General features: G+C 43.2%; 1 non-coding gene across 1 annotated transcript; it reads right to left on the bottom strand.

Moving 5' to 3' along the window:
* Window positions 1–4,551: 4,551 nt before the first annotated feature.
* Window positions 4,552–4,686, bottom strand: LOC132541113 (small nucleolar RNA SNORA41). Its single transcript, XR_009552287.1, has one exon. It is a non-coding gene; the product is annotated as a small nucleolar RNA SNORA41 (small nucleolar RNA).
* Between the last annotated feature and the right edge of the window lie 8,620 nt (window positions 4,687–13,306).

Consider the following 13,306-nt stretch of genomic DNA (forward strand, 5'->3'; position numbering starts at 1 on the left):
ATCGGCGTAGATGAACTTCCTTGAAGAAGTTTCTGGGAGGTCATTGATGTAAATATTAAATCGCGTAGGAGCCAGAACAGAGCCCTGGGGGAGGCCACTTGAGACAAGTCTCCATCTGCTAGACTTGTCACCCAGATGCACCCGGAATCTTCTGTTTTGGAGAAGAAACGATATAGTGTTGGCCACCCATGGAGGCAGGCATCTTGAGATCTTGACTAGGAGACCACGGTGCCAAACTGTGTCATAGGCTGCTGTGAGATCAACAAAGACAGCACCCGTCTTTAAATTCTTCTGGAATCCATTTTCAATGTAAGTTGAGAGGGCCAGGGCTTGTTCGCAGGTAGATCTTCCTGGGCGGACACTAGCTTGGGCGGGTGATAGGAATTTCTCTCTAAGATGAGAAATACGTGACAGAAGCAGCCTCTCAAGGAGTTTGTAACACACGGAGAGGAGAGAAATTGGTCTATAGCTGGCAGCCAGTGTTGGGACTTTCTTTGGTTTCAAAACTGCTATAATCTTCGCATGACGCCAAACTTTGGGCATAGACTCAGATTCCAAGATGTGGGACAGGAATGAAGCGAGCCACTTCTTTGCCGCAGGACCCAGGTTAAGAATGAGTTCTGGGGTGATGTTATCATAGCCAGCAGCTGTTCCCAGTTTAACCCTCTTCAAAGTGTCTTCCAGTTCAGACAGTGTAAAGGGAGAGAGTTTTGGAGATGGACAAGATAACCGGAAGTGGGATGACCACTCATGGGAAATTTCTCTTTTCCAGACCATTATGCTACCTATCTCTGCCTGGAATGTAATTACTTTCTACGTTTTTGTTATGCTATTTTCTTAAAGTTGCAAAATATTAATATGTAGGCTTTGTATAATTTTTTAAAGATTTTATTTATTCATGAGAAAGACAGGAGGAGAGAAAGAATCAGATGTCACCCTGGTACATGTGCTGCCAGGGATTGAGCTTGGGACCTCATGCTTGAGAGTCTAGTGCTTTATTCACTGCGCCACCCTCCGGACCACTCTGTATAATTTTTAAATTTAAAATATTTTTAACAGAGAGAAAGGTACAGACAGAGACAGGTCCTAAATTTAAATGTAAATGAGACCAGAGTACTGCTCAGCATTGACAGTGATGCTGGGTATTGAACCTGATACCTCAGAGCCTCAGGCATGAATATCTTTTTTCTTTAACTTAACCTTTTTTTCTTATTTTTTAAAATTTTTAAAAAATATTTTTACTTGGGGCCTGGTGGTGGCACAGTGGGTTAAACTCACATGGAGTGAAGCACAAGGACTGGCTTAAGGACCCCAGTTTGATCCCCCGGGCCCCCATCTGCAGGGGGTTTGTTTCACAGGCGGTGAAGCAGGTCTGTAGGTGTCTTATCTTTCTCTCTCTCTGTCTTCCCCTTCTCTCCTCATCTCTCTTTGTCCTATCCAACAACAATGACAGCAACAATAATAACAACAAAATGATAAACAACAAGGGCAACAAAAGGGAAAAAATAGCCTCCAGGAGCAGCGGATTTGTAGTACAGGCACTGAGCCGCAGTGATAATCCTGGAAGCAATATATATGTATATGTATATATATATTATTGGATAGAGACAGAAATTGAGAGTGGAGGAGGAGATAGACACCTGCAGCCCTGCTTCACCACTTATGAACCCTTCCCCCTCAAGTGGGACTAGGGGCTTGAATCTGGGTCCTTGTGCACTGTAATGTAAGTGCTTAACCAGGTGCACCACCACCTGGCCCTAGCATGAAAATCTTTTGCAGAGCCATCATGCTGTTTCCCTAGGCTCCTTTGTGGAATTTTTAGGCAACAGTATTATTGATCTGGGAAGCTGTGTGGCAGGGGAATGGACCGGCAAGCATGAGGTTCTAAATGTAATCTCTGATATCACATATGCCAGAGTAAAACTCTGATTTTTTCATGTTAATAAATAAGACTTTGGGTGGGGGCAGATAACTTATTGGCTATGTACACAGACTCTCATGCCTGAAGCTCCATCAAATTCCAGGTTCAATCCCCGGCACCACCATAAGACAGAGTTGAACAGTGCTCTGGTAATAAATAAATAAATAAGTAAATAAATAAATAATAAGGCTTTGGGTGGGGTAGATAGCATAATGGTTATGCAATGAGACTCTCATGCCTCAGGCTCCAAAATCCTACGTTCAGTACCCCCTACCACCATAAATCAGAGCTGAGTAGTGGGGAAATAAAATAAAATGAAACAAAATAAAAATAAATAAGGCTTCCCCCACTATTCTTTTTTTCTTTTCTTCCCAGAGCGCTACTCAGCTCTGGTTTATAGTGGTGCCGGGGGATTGAACCTTGGACTTTGGAGCCTCAGTGTAGAGTCTTTTGCATAGCCATTATGCTACCAACCCCCCACCCTCTGCCACCATTCTCTATTCAGAGAGAATTCCAGGGTTAGATAGCATAATAGCTATGCAAAAGAGACTCATGCCTGAGGCTCTAAAATCCCAGATTCAGTCCTAGACACCAATATAAACTAGAACTAAGTAGTGCTCTAGTTAAAACAAACAAACAAAAAAGGGAGTGGGGGTAGTGCAAGGGGTTAAGTGCACATGCACAAAGCACAAGGACCAGCATAAGGCTCCCCACCTGTAGGGGGTCGCTTCACAAGCAGTGAAGCAGGTCTGCAGGTGTCTATCTTTCTCTCCCCCTCTCTGTCTTTGCCTCTCCCGATTTCTCTGACCTATCCAACAACAATGGCATCAATAACAACAACAATAATAACCACAACAACGATAAAACAACCAGGGCAATAAAAGGGAAAAAAAAAGATATCCTCTAGGAGCAGTGGATTCATGATGCAGGCACCGAGCCCCAGCAATAACTCTGGAGGCAAAAAAATAAAAATAAAAAAGAAGTAAAGATAATCTTCTAGAGAGGTGTCATGGATATGTTTGGATTTGCAGCATATGCATGTATATACAAATGAAATCATATCTAGAAATGCATGTGCGCATATTTCTGTGTGCAGCAGTATGGCTTCAGGATTATATAAACCTACCCTTTTAATTCTCACCAATTGCAGTCTGATTGCAACATAAATATGTTAATAATTTCCCTGTTGATGGATATTCCGTTTATATTGTCTCAACTGTTACAGATAATGTTGATGAGTGGTCCAGGAGGTAGTGAAGTGGAGAAAGCATTGGACTCTCAAGCAGGAGGTCCTGAGTTCAATCCCTGGCAGCACATGTACCAGAGTGATGTCTGGTTCTTTCTCTCCTCCTATCTTTCTAATAAATAAAAAGATAATAATAAATAATGTTGCTGAGTAGCAACTTACTCAGAAAATGCAAGATGTATTATTAATACATGTTATCTTCATTCAAAAACTGGTTTTCGGGGTCGTGTGGTGGTGCAGCTGGTTGAGTGTACTCATTACAGTGCACGAAGACCTGGCTTCAAGTCTTTAGGCCCCGCCTGCAGAAGGAAACTTTAAAAGCTGTTGAAAAGGGCTGCAGGTTATCTCTCTCCTCCCCTTCCCCCTTCCCTCTCAGTTTCTGTTAGTGCTATCTAAAATAAATAGATTTAATAATATAAATAAAAATTATTTGGGGAAGGCTGGGCTGTGGCACAACTAGTTGAGCACACACATTACCAGGTGCAAAGACTGAGGTTCGAGCCCCCACTCCCCACCTGCAGGGAGGAAGCTTCATGAGTAGGGAAGAAGCAGTGCTGCAGGTGTTTCTTTTGCTAGTGTTTTTTTTCTCTCTCTTCCTTTCTTTTCCTCTTTCTTTCTTTCTTTCTTTCTTTCTTTCTTTCTTTCTTTCTTTCTCCTCCAGGGTTATTGCTTGAACTTGGGGCCTGCATTACAAATTCACTGCTCTTGGCAGCCATCTTTTTTCCCTTGTTGTTGGTGATGTTGCTGTTATTGTTGTTGCTGCTATTGTTCTTGTTGGATGGACACAGAGAAATTGAGAGAGGAGGGAAAGACAGAAAGGGGGAGAGAAAGATACATACCTGCAGACCTGCTTCACCGCTGATGAAGCGACCATCCTGCAGGTGGGGAACCGGGATCCTCACGCAGGGTCGTTTCACTTTGCTCTATGTGCCTGGGGCATGATTTTCCTATTTCCATGGGAAGTGTTGTGTCTCAGTCAAAACCCCTGTCCTGGGAAAACCTAGGTGATTGATTGCTGCTGTCCAAGTACCATTTGATTGAAGGAAAGGTAAGGAGGGAGAAAATGCATCTGAAGCAGGTGGCTGTTACCAGGCCTCATAGTCATCAAGGAGTTTGGTAGAACCTTGACTGTGAACTGTTGGAGCTAATTATCTTTTCATGAGCCCTGCTGTGTAATGATAAGGTCAGGGCTGCTGACTTCCTCTTACCCTGGTATCACTAGGGAACTCCCTTTGAGACAGGAAAAGATAAAATGGAGAAGAGGCCTGCCTGCCACCTGGTCTGCATTCTAATATATCAGATCACAAAAGATGCAGAGAAGGAACCTCATCACACCAACTCCTTGACAGCAAAAGTTCCTAGCCTCTTTTGATTTTTTTTTTTTTCTTATTTGTCACACATATGCCAACTTTCTGTTTTGCTAGGCAAGAGGTATTTAAATTTGTGTCATTATTTCTTTCTCACAGAAGAATGTCACAACTGCTACCTTAAGAACAGTTGCATATCACTAGCTGTGGAATTTTTTTTTTCTTTTAATGTCAGGTCATTTAAATGCAATCAGTGTTCTGCCTCTACCCATACAGACCTATGAAATATTCTACTCTTCTTTTTCAACATTAGTCAACAACCCAAACTATTGCAGTTTTTATATTGCACATATGTGTGTGTTTAATTAACCTCATTACATCAAAAATGAATTCTACCTTTAAGAAAAAAAGATTTAAAAGCAGAGGTTGCATTACTATTTTTTTAACAGTCTGACAATGTTGATATATTTAGAGCTGCAAATGAGATGACTTTTGTTGTTGCTAACTCAGTCACAAATTGTAAAGGGAATCAGAAAACCAGTAATCAGTCATGTTTCTTTGGCAGATGGTGGGTGTTGAGAGAGAAACAGTGGGGTAGGGGGGATTGTGGCCATACTTACAGAAAGAATTACAAACTGTAGGCCTGTTTGGTAAGATTTTATAAAGCCTGACCATAAAAGAAAAAAGGGGAGGGGCTGTAATTTACTTCACCTAAGAAAATATGCTGAAAATGGCCTGTTCCTAGAATATACAGCTAATGGTCAAGCTTTTTTTTTAAATTATCTTTATTTATTTATTGGATAGAGACAGCCAAAAATTGAGAAGGAAGGGGGAGATAGAGAGGGAGAGAGACAGAGAGACACCTGCAGCCCTGCTTCACCACTTGCAAAGCTTTCCCCCTGCAGGTGGGGACTGGGGGCTAGAACCCAGGTCCTTTCGCACTGTAACGTGTGCTCAACCAGATGCACCACCGCCCGCCCCCTCCCCAATTTTGTTTTTAATTTGCCTCCAGGGTTATTGCTGGGGCTCGGTGTCTGCACCACGAATCCACTGCTCCTAGAGGCTATTATTCCCCCTTTTGTTGCCCTTGTTTATCTTTTCTGTTATCATTATTGTTAGGTAGGACAGAGAGAAATGGAGAGAGGAGGGGAAGATAAAGAGGGGGACAGAAAGATAGACACCTGCAGACCTGCTTCACCTCTTGTGAAGCTACCCCCTGAAAGTGAGGAGCCGGGGGCTTGAACTGGGATCCTTACACCCATCCTTGCCCTTCATACCATGTGTGCTTAACCCGCTGTGCCACCGGCCAGCGCTCTATTTTTTTTAGTAATATTTATTTATTTATTTATTGGATAGAGATACTCAGAATTCGAGAAGGAAGGGGGAGATAAAAGGGAGAGCGACAGATAGACACCTGCAGCCCCGCTTCACCACTCACAAAGCTTTCCCCCTGCAGGTGGGGAGCAGGGGCTTGAATCCTGGTCCTTGAGCATTGTAACATATGCACTCAACCAGGTATGCCATCCCCCAGCCCCTCAACCAGTTTTTTTTTTATCTCATTAGTTAGCAACATTTTTGATGATGTCTACATAATAAAAGTGAAGCTCAGGGCTAACAGAATGAGGCCACTGATTTTACAGCAATTTCTTTCTTCTCTGGTTTAAAACAAAAAGTGATTTTTTTAAAAAAATATTTAATAAAAAAATCACTTTTTTGCATCAGGGGTCTAACCTCTAGCAGCATTCATCCTTTGCTAGTCATCATTTTCTTTGGAACATGTCATACTTTGTAACTGAGCAATGAGAACACAAGAAATCACTTTGGGAATTGATGGGAGGTGTGACCTTTTCAACACCGGGGGCGCTTTGTCCCCAAATCAGAGATCTTTGCGGAGGACGATAGTTTTCTCTATAGAGACAGGAAGTCCTGAACTTTAATAAGATACATGCATTACAAAATGTGCTACTTTAGACTTTCTGATGAGAGAGCTGAGAAGCTAGAAATAACGTTTTAATGCCTTTTCTTTATTAATGAAATTCCAAGTTGCCTCCAACACTTACTTATTGAACATCTACTCTATAACTTATAGCTTGACCCAGAAGAGGTGAAGGTCAACGGACCTCTTCCCCAGTGGAGTTGCTTTCATCCTGACTTCATCTTCTGCTGCTCTTACTCTCCATTACTTGCCTCTTGCCAGTCTGTCTTCTTTACTCTCCTTCAAACACACCCAGAACTGCCCTTGTTGCAGCAATTTTTCACTCACTGTTTCTTCCACTTGGACAGTTTGCATTCGGAATATCTCCTTTTCTTGACTTCTCGATTAAAAGTCACCCTCACAGGAGAGGCCAGGCCTTCTCTGACCCACTGCAGGAAAGAGCATAAACACACATGCTTACCCATGTGCAAACACTTTCACTGTTCTAAGATCCTACTTACTAGTCCTCTTATCTGATTTTTTTTGAGTTTGCACAGGAATTTTAATTTTTTTTATTTTAAAAAGGAGACATTAACAAAACCGTAGGATAAGAGGGGTACAACTCCACACAATTCCCACCATCAGATCTCTATATCCCATCCCCTCCCCTGATAGCTTTCCTATTCTTTATCCCTCTGGGAGTATGGACCCAAGGTCATTGTGGGTTGCAGAAAGTGGAAGGTCTGGCTTCTGTAATTGCTTCCCCCCCTTATCTGATTTCTTATCACCTCAAGCAGGCATATTTTTTGTTGTTCGTATTACATGTGTCCTTCTCCATTAACATGCAAACAGCAGGAAAATAGAATATCAGAACAAGTTGGTATATTGCACCAAAGTAAAAGTTTCTGGGTTGGGGGGGGGATACAGGTCCTGGAAAAGGATGACAGAGGACCTAGTGGGGGTTGTATGGTTATGTGGAAAACTGAGAACTATTATGTATGTACCAACTATTGTATTTACTGTCAAATGTAAAACATTTATTCCCCAATAAAGGAAAAAAAGAGAATATTAGAACAGTGTTGACTGCTATATCCATGGTTTTCTAGAAAGGTGTCTGGTTTCTCATATGTAAACAGTCAATGAATTAACAGTGGAAGGAAAGATTGTGTGAAGTGGCCAAGGAGACTGCTTTATTATTCTCACATAAGAGGTTGGTCTTGGGAGTCGGGCAGCAGTGCAGCAGGTTAAGCTCATGTGGCACAAAGCACAAGGACCAGCCTAAGAATCCTGGTTCAAAGTCCCGGCTCCCCACCTGCAGGGGAGTCCTTCACAGTCGATGAAGCAGGTCTCCAGGTGTCTTTCTCTCCCTCTCTCTGTCTTCCCCTCCTCTCTCCATTTCTCTCTGTCCTATCCAACAATGACAACAACAAAAATAATAACTATAGTGGTCCGGGAGGTGGCGCAGTGGCTAAGGCACTGGACTCTCAAGCATGAGGTCCCGAGTTCGATCCCCGGCAGCACATGTACCAGAGTGATGGCTGGTTCTTTCTCTCCTCCTATCTTTCTCATGAATAAATAAATAAATAAATAAATAATTTTAAAAAATAACTATAACAATAAAACAACAAGGGCAACAAAAGGGTATAAATAAATAAAACATTTTAAAAAAAGAGGTTGGTCTTAGTGTTTTATGCTCATGTGAGGATTGTGAATCAAACAACATTATTTCAGACTCAAGGTCAGTAGTTTTATTTTGTGTCCAGCAAAGGATGTAGGATTTGAAGGGTGGTGGTCATGGCGGTGAATGATTTAATCTCCACTTCTTCCCCACCTCTTTCCTTTTGTCTCCTTCAACTACTTCAGATTTTGCTTGTAGCAAAAAAAAAAAAAATAAAGTTTTTGTGAGACCCACCCAGTAATTCATTTAGCAAGTGTTACTTTTTCTTTTTTTTTTTTTCTTTTTTTTTTTTAATTTAAGAAAAGATTAATTAACAAAACCATAGGGTAGGAGGGGTACAACTCCATACAATTCCCACCGTCCAATCTCCATATCCCACCCCCTCCCCCGATAGCTTTCCCATTCTCTATCCCTCTGGGAGCATGGACCCAGGGTCATTGTGGGATGCAGAAGGTAGAAGGTCTGGCTTCTGTAATTGCTTCCTCGCTGAACATGGGCGTTGATTGGTCGGTCCATACTCCCAGTCTGCCTCTCTCTTTCCCTAGTAGGATGGGTCTCTGGGGAAGCTGAGCTCCAGGACACATTGGTAGTGTCTTCAATCCAGGGAAGTCTGGCTGGCATCCTGATGACACCTGGAACCTGGTGACTGAAAAGAGAGTTAACATACAAAGCCAAACAAATTGTTGTGCAATCATGGAACCAAAGCTTGGAAAAGTGGAAAGGTAGTATTAGGGAGGTACTCACTGCAAACTCTAGTATACTTCTGCTTTCTTACTTTGGTACTTTTTCTTTTTTAATATTTATTTATTTATTTCCTTTTGTTGCCCTTGTTGTTTTATTGTTGTAGTTATTATTGTTATTATTGATGTCGTCATTGTTAGATAGGACAGAGAAATGGAGAGAAATGGGGAAGACAGACGGGGAGGAGAGAAAGATAGACATCTACAGACCTGCTTCCCCACCTGTGAAGCAACTCCCCTGCAGGTGGGGAGCCGGGAGCTTGAACCTGGAACCTTATGCCCGTCCTTGCGATTTGCTCCACGTGCGCTAAACCCGCTGCGCTACCACCCGACTCCCCCCAGAGATCAAATTTGTATCATTAACAGTGAAGCTACTAGAAAAACAATAGCACCTCAGATAGGAACAATGAAAAATGGTGTGGATTCTTACCAGTTGTTCACTGTTGACTGTTGAGATAAACAGCTGTGCACTCTGTTCATAGCTCTCACATGGCCTACATATCCCTGGGGGAATCTTACAGCTGCCATTTAAACAAACACATCTTTGTCAAGTCAAAAGAGGCATCTCATCCCATTCTGTTAGGGTGATGTGCTCCTGAGCTTGTGCTAAGCCATTGTGAGTACCTAGTACCGTTCAGGATGCAGTAGGCACCAACGTTGTCCTTGTGGGGTGTCAGCATCTGGTTGAAGGGAATGAATGCATCCGTCACTTGTTTGGCAAGTCACTGTTCACCTAGCACTTTGCTAAATACTGTGGGGAGGTTTGAAATAAACAAAGAAATTGTCTCTATAATCCTGTTCCTGCTGCCTTTGTGGCAGAGTCATATTTGTTAGAAGAGGTGTGCTAATTTGTTTATCACTTTCTTAAACACGGGCTTCTAAACTCCAACTACCTGAGTAGTCCTTCTATTCACTAGACGCTGCCTACTGCCTTCAGGATCCCCTTACATTAGTGTATTTAAAAAAAAAACTCTCTTTTTTAATTTAATTAATTCAGATAGAGACAGATGGAGAGAAATTTGAGAGGGAAGAGGGCGATAGAGGGAGAGAGGCACAGGGACAGCTGCAGCTCTGCTTCCTGTTGCAAAGGTCTCCCCCACCCCCACAGGTGAGGGCAGGGGCTTGGACTTCAGTCTTTACACACTGAAGGATTTGTGTTCAACTGAGTGCACCACCACCACCCCTTAATGTATTTTGTACACATTTTAAAGACATCTCTATAAGATAAATCACTTTTAAAAATAAATATTTGTTAATTTTTAGCTAGAACACTGCTCAGCTCTGGCTTATGGTAGTGCAGGTAATTGAACCTGGGACTTTGGAGCCTCAGGCATGAGGATCTCTTAGGATTACCACTATGCTATCTTCTCTACCCTAAATCACTTTTTTTTGCCTCCAGGGTTATTGCTGGGGCTCAGTGCCTGCACCATGAATCCACTGCTCCTGGAGGCCATTTTTTTCCCCTTTTGTTGCCCTTGTTGTTGTGGTTATTATTGTTGTTGTTGATGTCACTCGTTGTTGATAGGACAGAGAGAAATCAAGAGAGGAGGGGAAGACAGAGAAGGGGGAGAGAAAGACACCTGCAGACCTGCTTCACTGCCTGTGAAGCAACTCCCCTTCAGGTGGGGAGCCAGGGACTTGAACTGAGATCCTTATGCTTTGCGCCAGGTGCGCTTAACCCGCTGCGCTACCGACCGCCCCCCCCCGTCACTTTTTAAATAGTGATTCTGCTAACTAATAGTATCAATATTAACATTTTATCACTGAATCGTGAATGGGATCTAATGAAATTACTTATGTGAAAGCAATTTGTAAAGCATAAATATCAGAACAAAAGTAAAATATTGCTTCTGAGCTCTGTTTTATGATGTACCCTGCTTGATAATAACAACAAAGGTCACTTGTTGCCTTCAGAATAAAGTCCACACAGCCAGCCTGTTAGGGGGCCCAGTTCATGGTGACCTGCTTTCTCTGTAGAACTTACTGTTCCTGCAACCCCAGCTTTGCACAGTGTCTGGAACATAGCATTACCTTTCTATGTCGGGAACACTGATTTATTGATGGTGAGCAAAAGGAATTATGGGTCATGAACTTAACTGGTCTATGGCTGATGCCAGGCTGATATCAAGAGCAGCAGAGAAAGAGAGATAGAGATAGAGAGAGAGAGGGAGGGAGAGAGAGAGAGAGAATGAGAACTGAAGCCCTGCTTCACTGCTCAAGAAGCTTCACCTTGTAGGTGAGGCCCAGGAGCTTGAACCCGCAAGGGATTGTGGGTATAGGAGATTGCTGAAGCATGCTCTTTCTGTTCTAGCCTGCCTCCCACTGTTGGCTGCTCCTGTCTGATTTCCCTGGATGCTGTTCTTCTGGGACCTGCGTATGTAGCTAAATGTTGGTGAACTAAGTTTAAGGACTAGTGGCTCCTGACACATGTCCAGATAGCTCTTTTCTGCTATGTTCCCATCATTTTTTAAAAAATATTTTTAAAATACTTATTTTCCCTTTTGTTGCCCTTGTTGTTTTTTCATTGTTGTTGTAGTTATTGTTGTTGATATTGATGTCTTTGTTGGATAGGACAGAGAGAAGTAGAGAGAGTAGGGGAAGACAGAGAGGGGGAGAGAAAGATAGACACCTGCAGACCTGCTTCACCGCCTGAGAAGCGACTCCCCTTCAGGTGGGGAGCTGGGGGCTTGAGCCGGGATCCTTACCGGTCCTTGCACATTGAGAGGCGAGACGTGCGCTTGCTACTCTACTGCCCGACTCCCCCCATCATGGTTTTTATGTACCTAATAAACCTGTTTTGCTGAGCATCAAGTAGCATTCCACATTAGCTCGTATCAGGTTCTGTTGGTAGTTAAGCCCAGTATGTCTTGTACATGTTTGGCTCCATACATGATCTCCCCTATTGTAAGCTCTTCAAAAGTACCACAAATGTTACCATGCACAGGGATCTGGGTTCAAGTCCCTGGGCCTCATCTGCAAGGGGAAGCTTCATGAGCAGTGAAACAAGGCTTCAGGTATCCCCCCTCTCTCTCACCTCTATCTCCCTCTGCCCTCTCAAGTTCATTCTGTCTCTATCCAAAATAAATAAAATTATACAAAAAATTAAAAGAGAGAGAGAGAGAAGAGAGGAAGAAAAACATCTGTAGCACTGCTTCACCACTTGTGAAGCTTCCCTCCTTACAGAAGACCAGAGGCTTGAACCCAGATCCTTGAGCATGCTAACATGTGCACTTACCAGGTGTACCCAGCCCATTCTGTGATTGTTCTTCTGGTCATCTTCAATAGGCAGATTTATCTATTTTGTGGGACCTGTGAGAAATTCAGGTGATTTTTTTTAATGTGCTGTTTTCCTTCCTTTGTGTGGGAAAAAGGCTCGAAGATGTTGTAGAGCCAGATGTTGTAGTGCGCGGGCCGCAGAGAAGAGAGAGAGAGGGTCCGGAGCGAAGAGAAAACACAAATCTTTATTCGCGCTGGCACCTCAGAGTTGGGTGTTAAGAGAAGCAGGTTGGGCCACGTGGAGGTAGAGAAAATGGCCGCCTCACGCAGTAACCTTTCCTGCGTCTGAACACCAGAGTGAAGCGCCGGCAAGAGAGCGAGGTGCGGAAAACAAAGGGTTTTTATAGGAGTAGCTTTCACGAGAATGGGAAGGGGAGGAGTAACCATAGCACTCCAGGATAGGATGATAACTCTCGTGAGAATGGGAGGGGGGAGGAGTAACCATAGCACTCCAGGATAGGATGATAACTCGTGAGAATGGGGGGGGGGGAGGAGTAACCAGAGCACTCCAGGATAGGATGATAACTCGTGAGAATGGAGGGGGGAGGAGTAACCAGAGCACTCCAGATATCGCGGGGATATAGACAATGTCCTGAGGGCACAACATGGCTGAAGACAGGCACTCCGAGAATGTCCCAACTCTCTAGGGAACTAGCAGTAGCCTGAGGGGACAACATGGCAGATGTGACTGCATTGGCACAATTTCCCAGCACAAAGAAATGTTACCCCCAACCTCAAATTCTCTTGAATTCTACTCAGTCTCCCATGGACAATGAAGTTATTTGGAAAAATGTATCATATTTTATGTTTTATTATGAAATCTGTAAAGTTCTTTTAAAAATATTTTACTTATTTATCATTGGATAGAGACAGAGAGAAATTTCCTATTTGCAACAGACAAAAATCAGTAATTAAAACAATAGTATCTTCAGGGCTAAATGGAAAACCTTTGAGTTCGAAGAGCCATAAAGGCCTAACTGGATAAATAAGAAAAACTCTTATTTAGGGGTGTCACCATAAAATTTTAGAATGCCGGGAGTCGGGCTGTAGCGCAGCAGGTTAAGCACAGGTGGTGCAAAGCACAAGGATCGTCATAAGGATCCCGGTTCGAACCCCAGCTCCCCACCTGCAGGGGAGTCGCTTCACAGGCGGTGAAGCAGGTCTGCAGGTGTCTATCTTTCTCTCCTCCTCTCTGTCTTCCCCTCCTCTCTCCATTTCTCTCT

This window comes from Erinaceus europaeus, chromosome 10 (genome assembly GCF_950295315.1).
Source record: "Erinaceus europaeus chromosome 10, mEriEur2.1, whole genome shotgun sequence".
NCBI lineage: Eukaryota > Metazoa > Chordata > Mammalia > Eulipotyphla > Erinaceidae > Erinaceus > Erinaceus europaeus.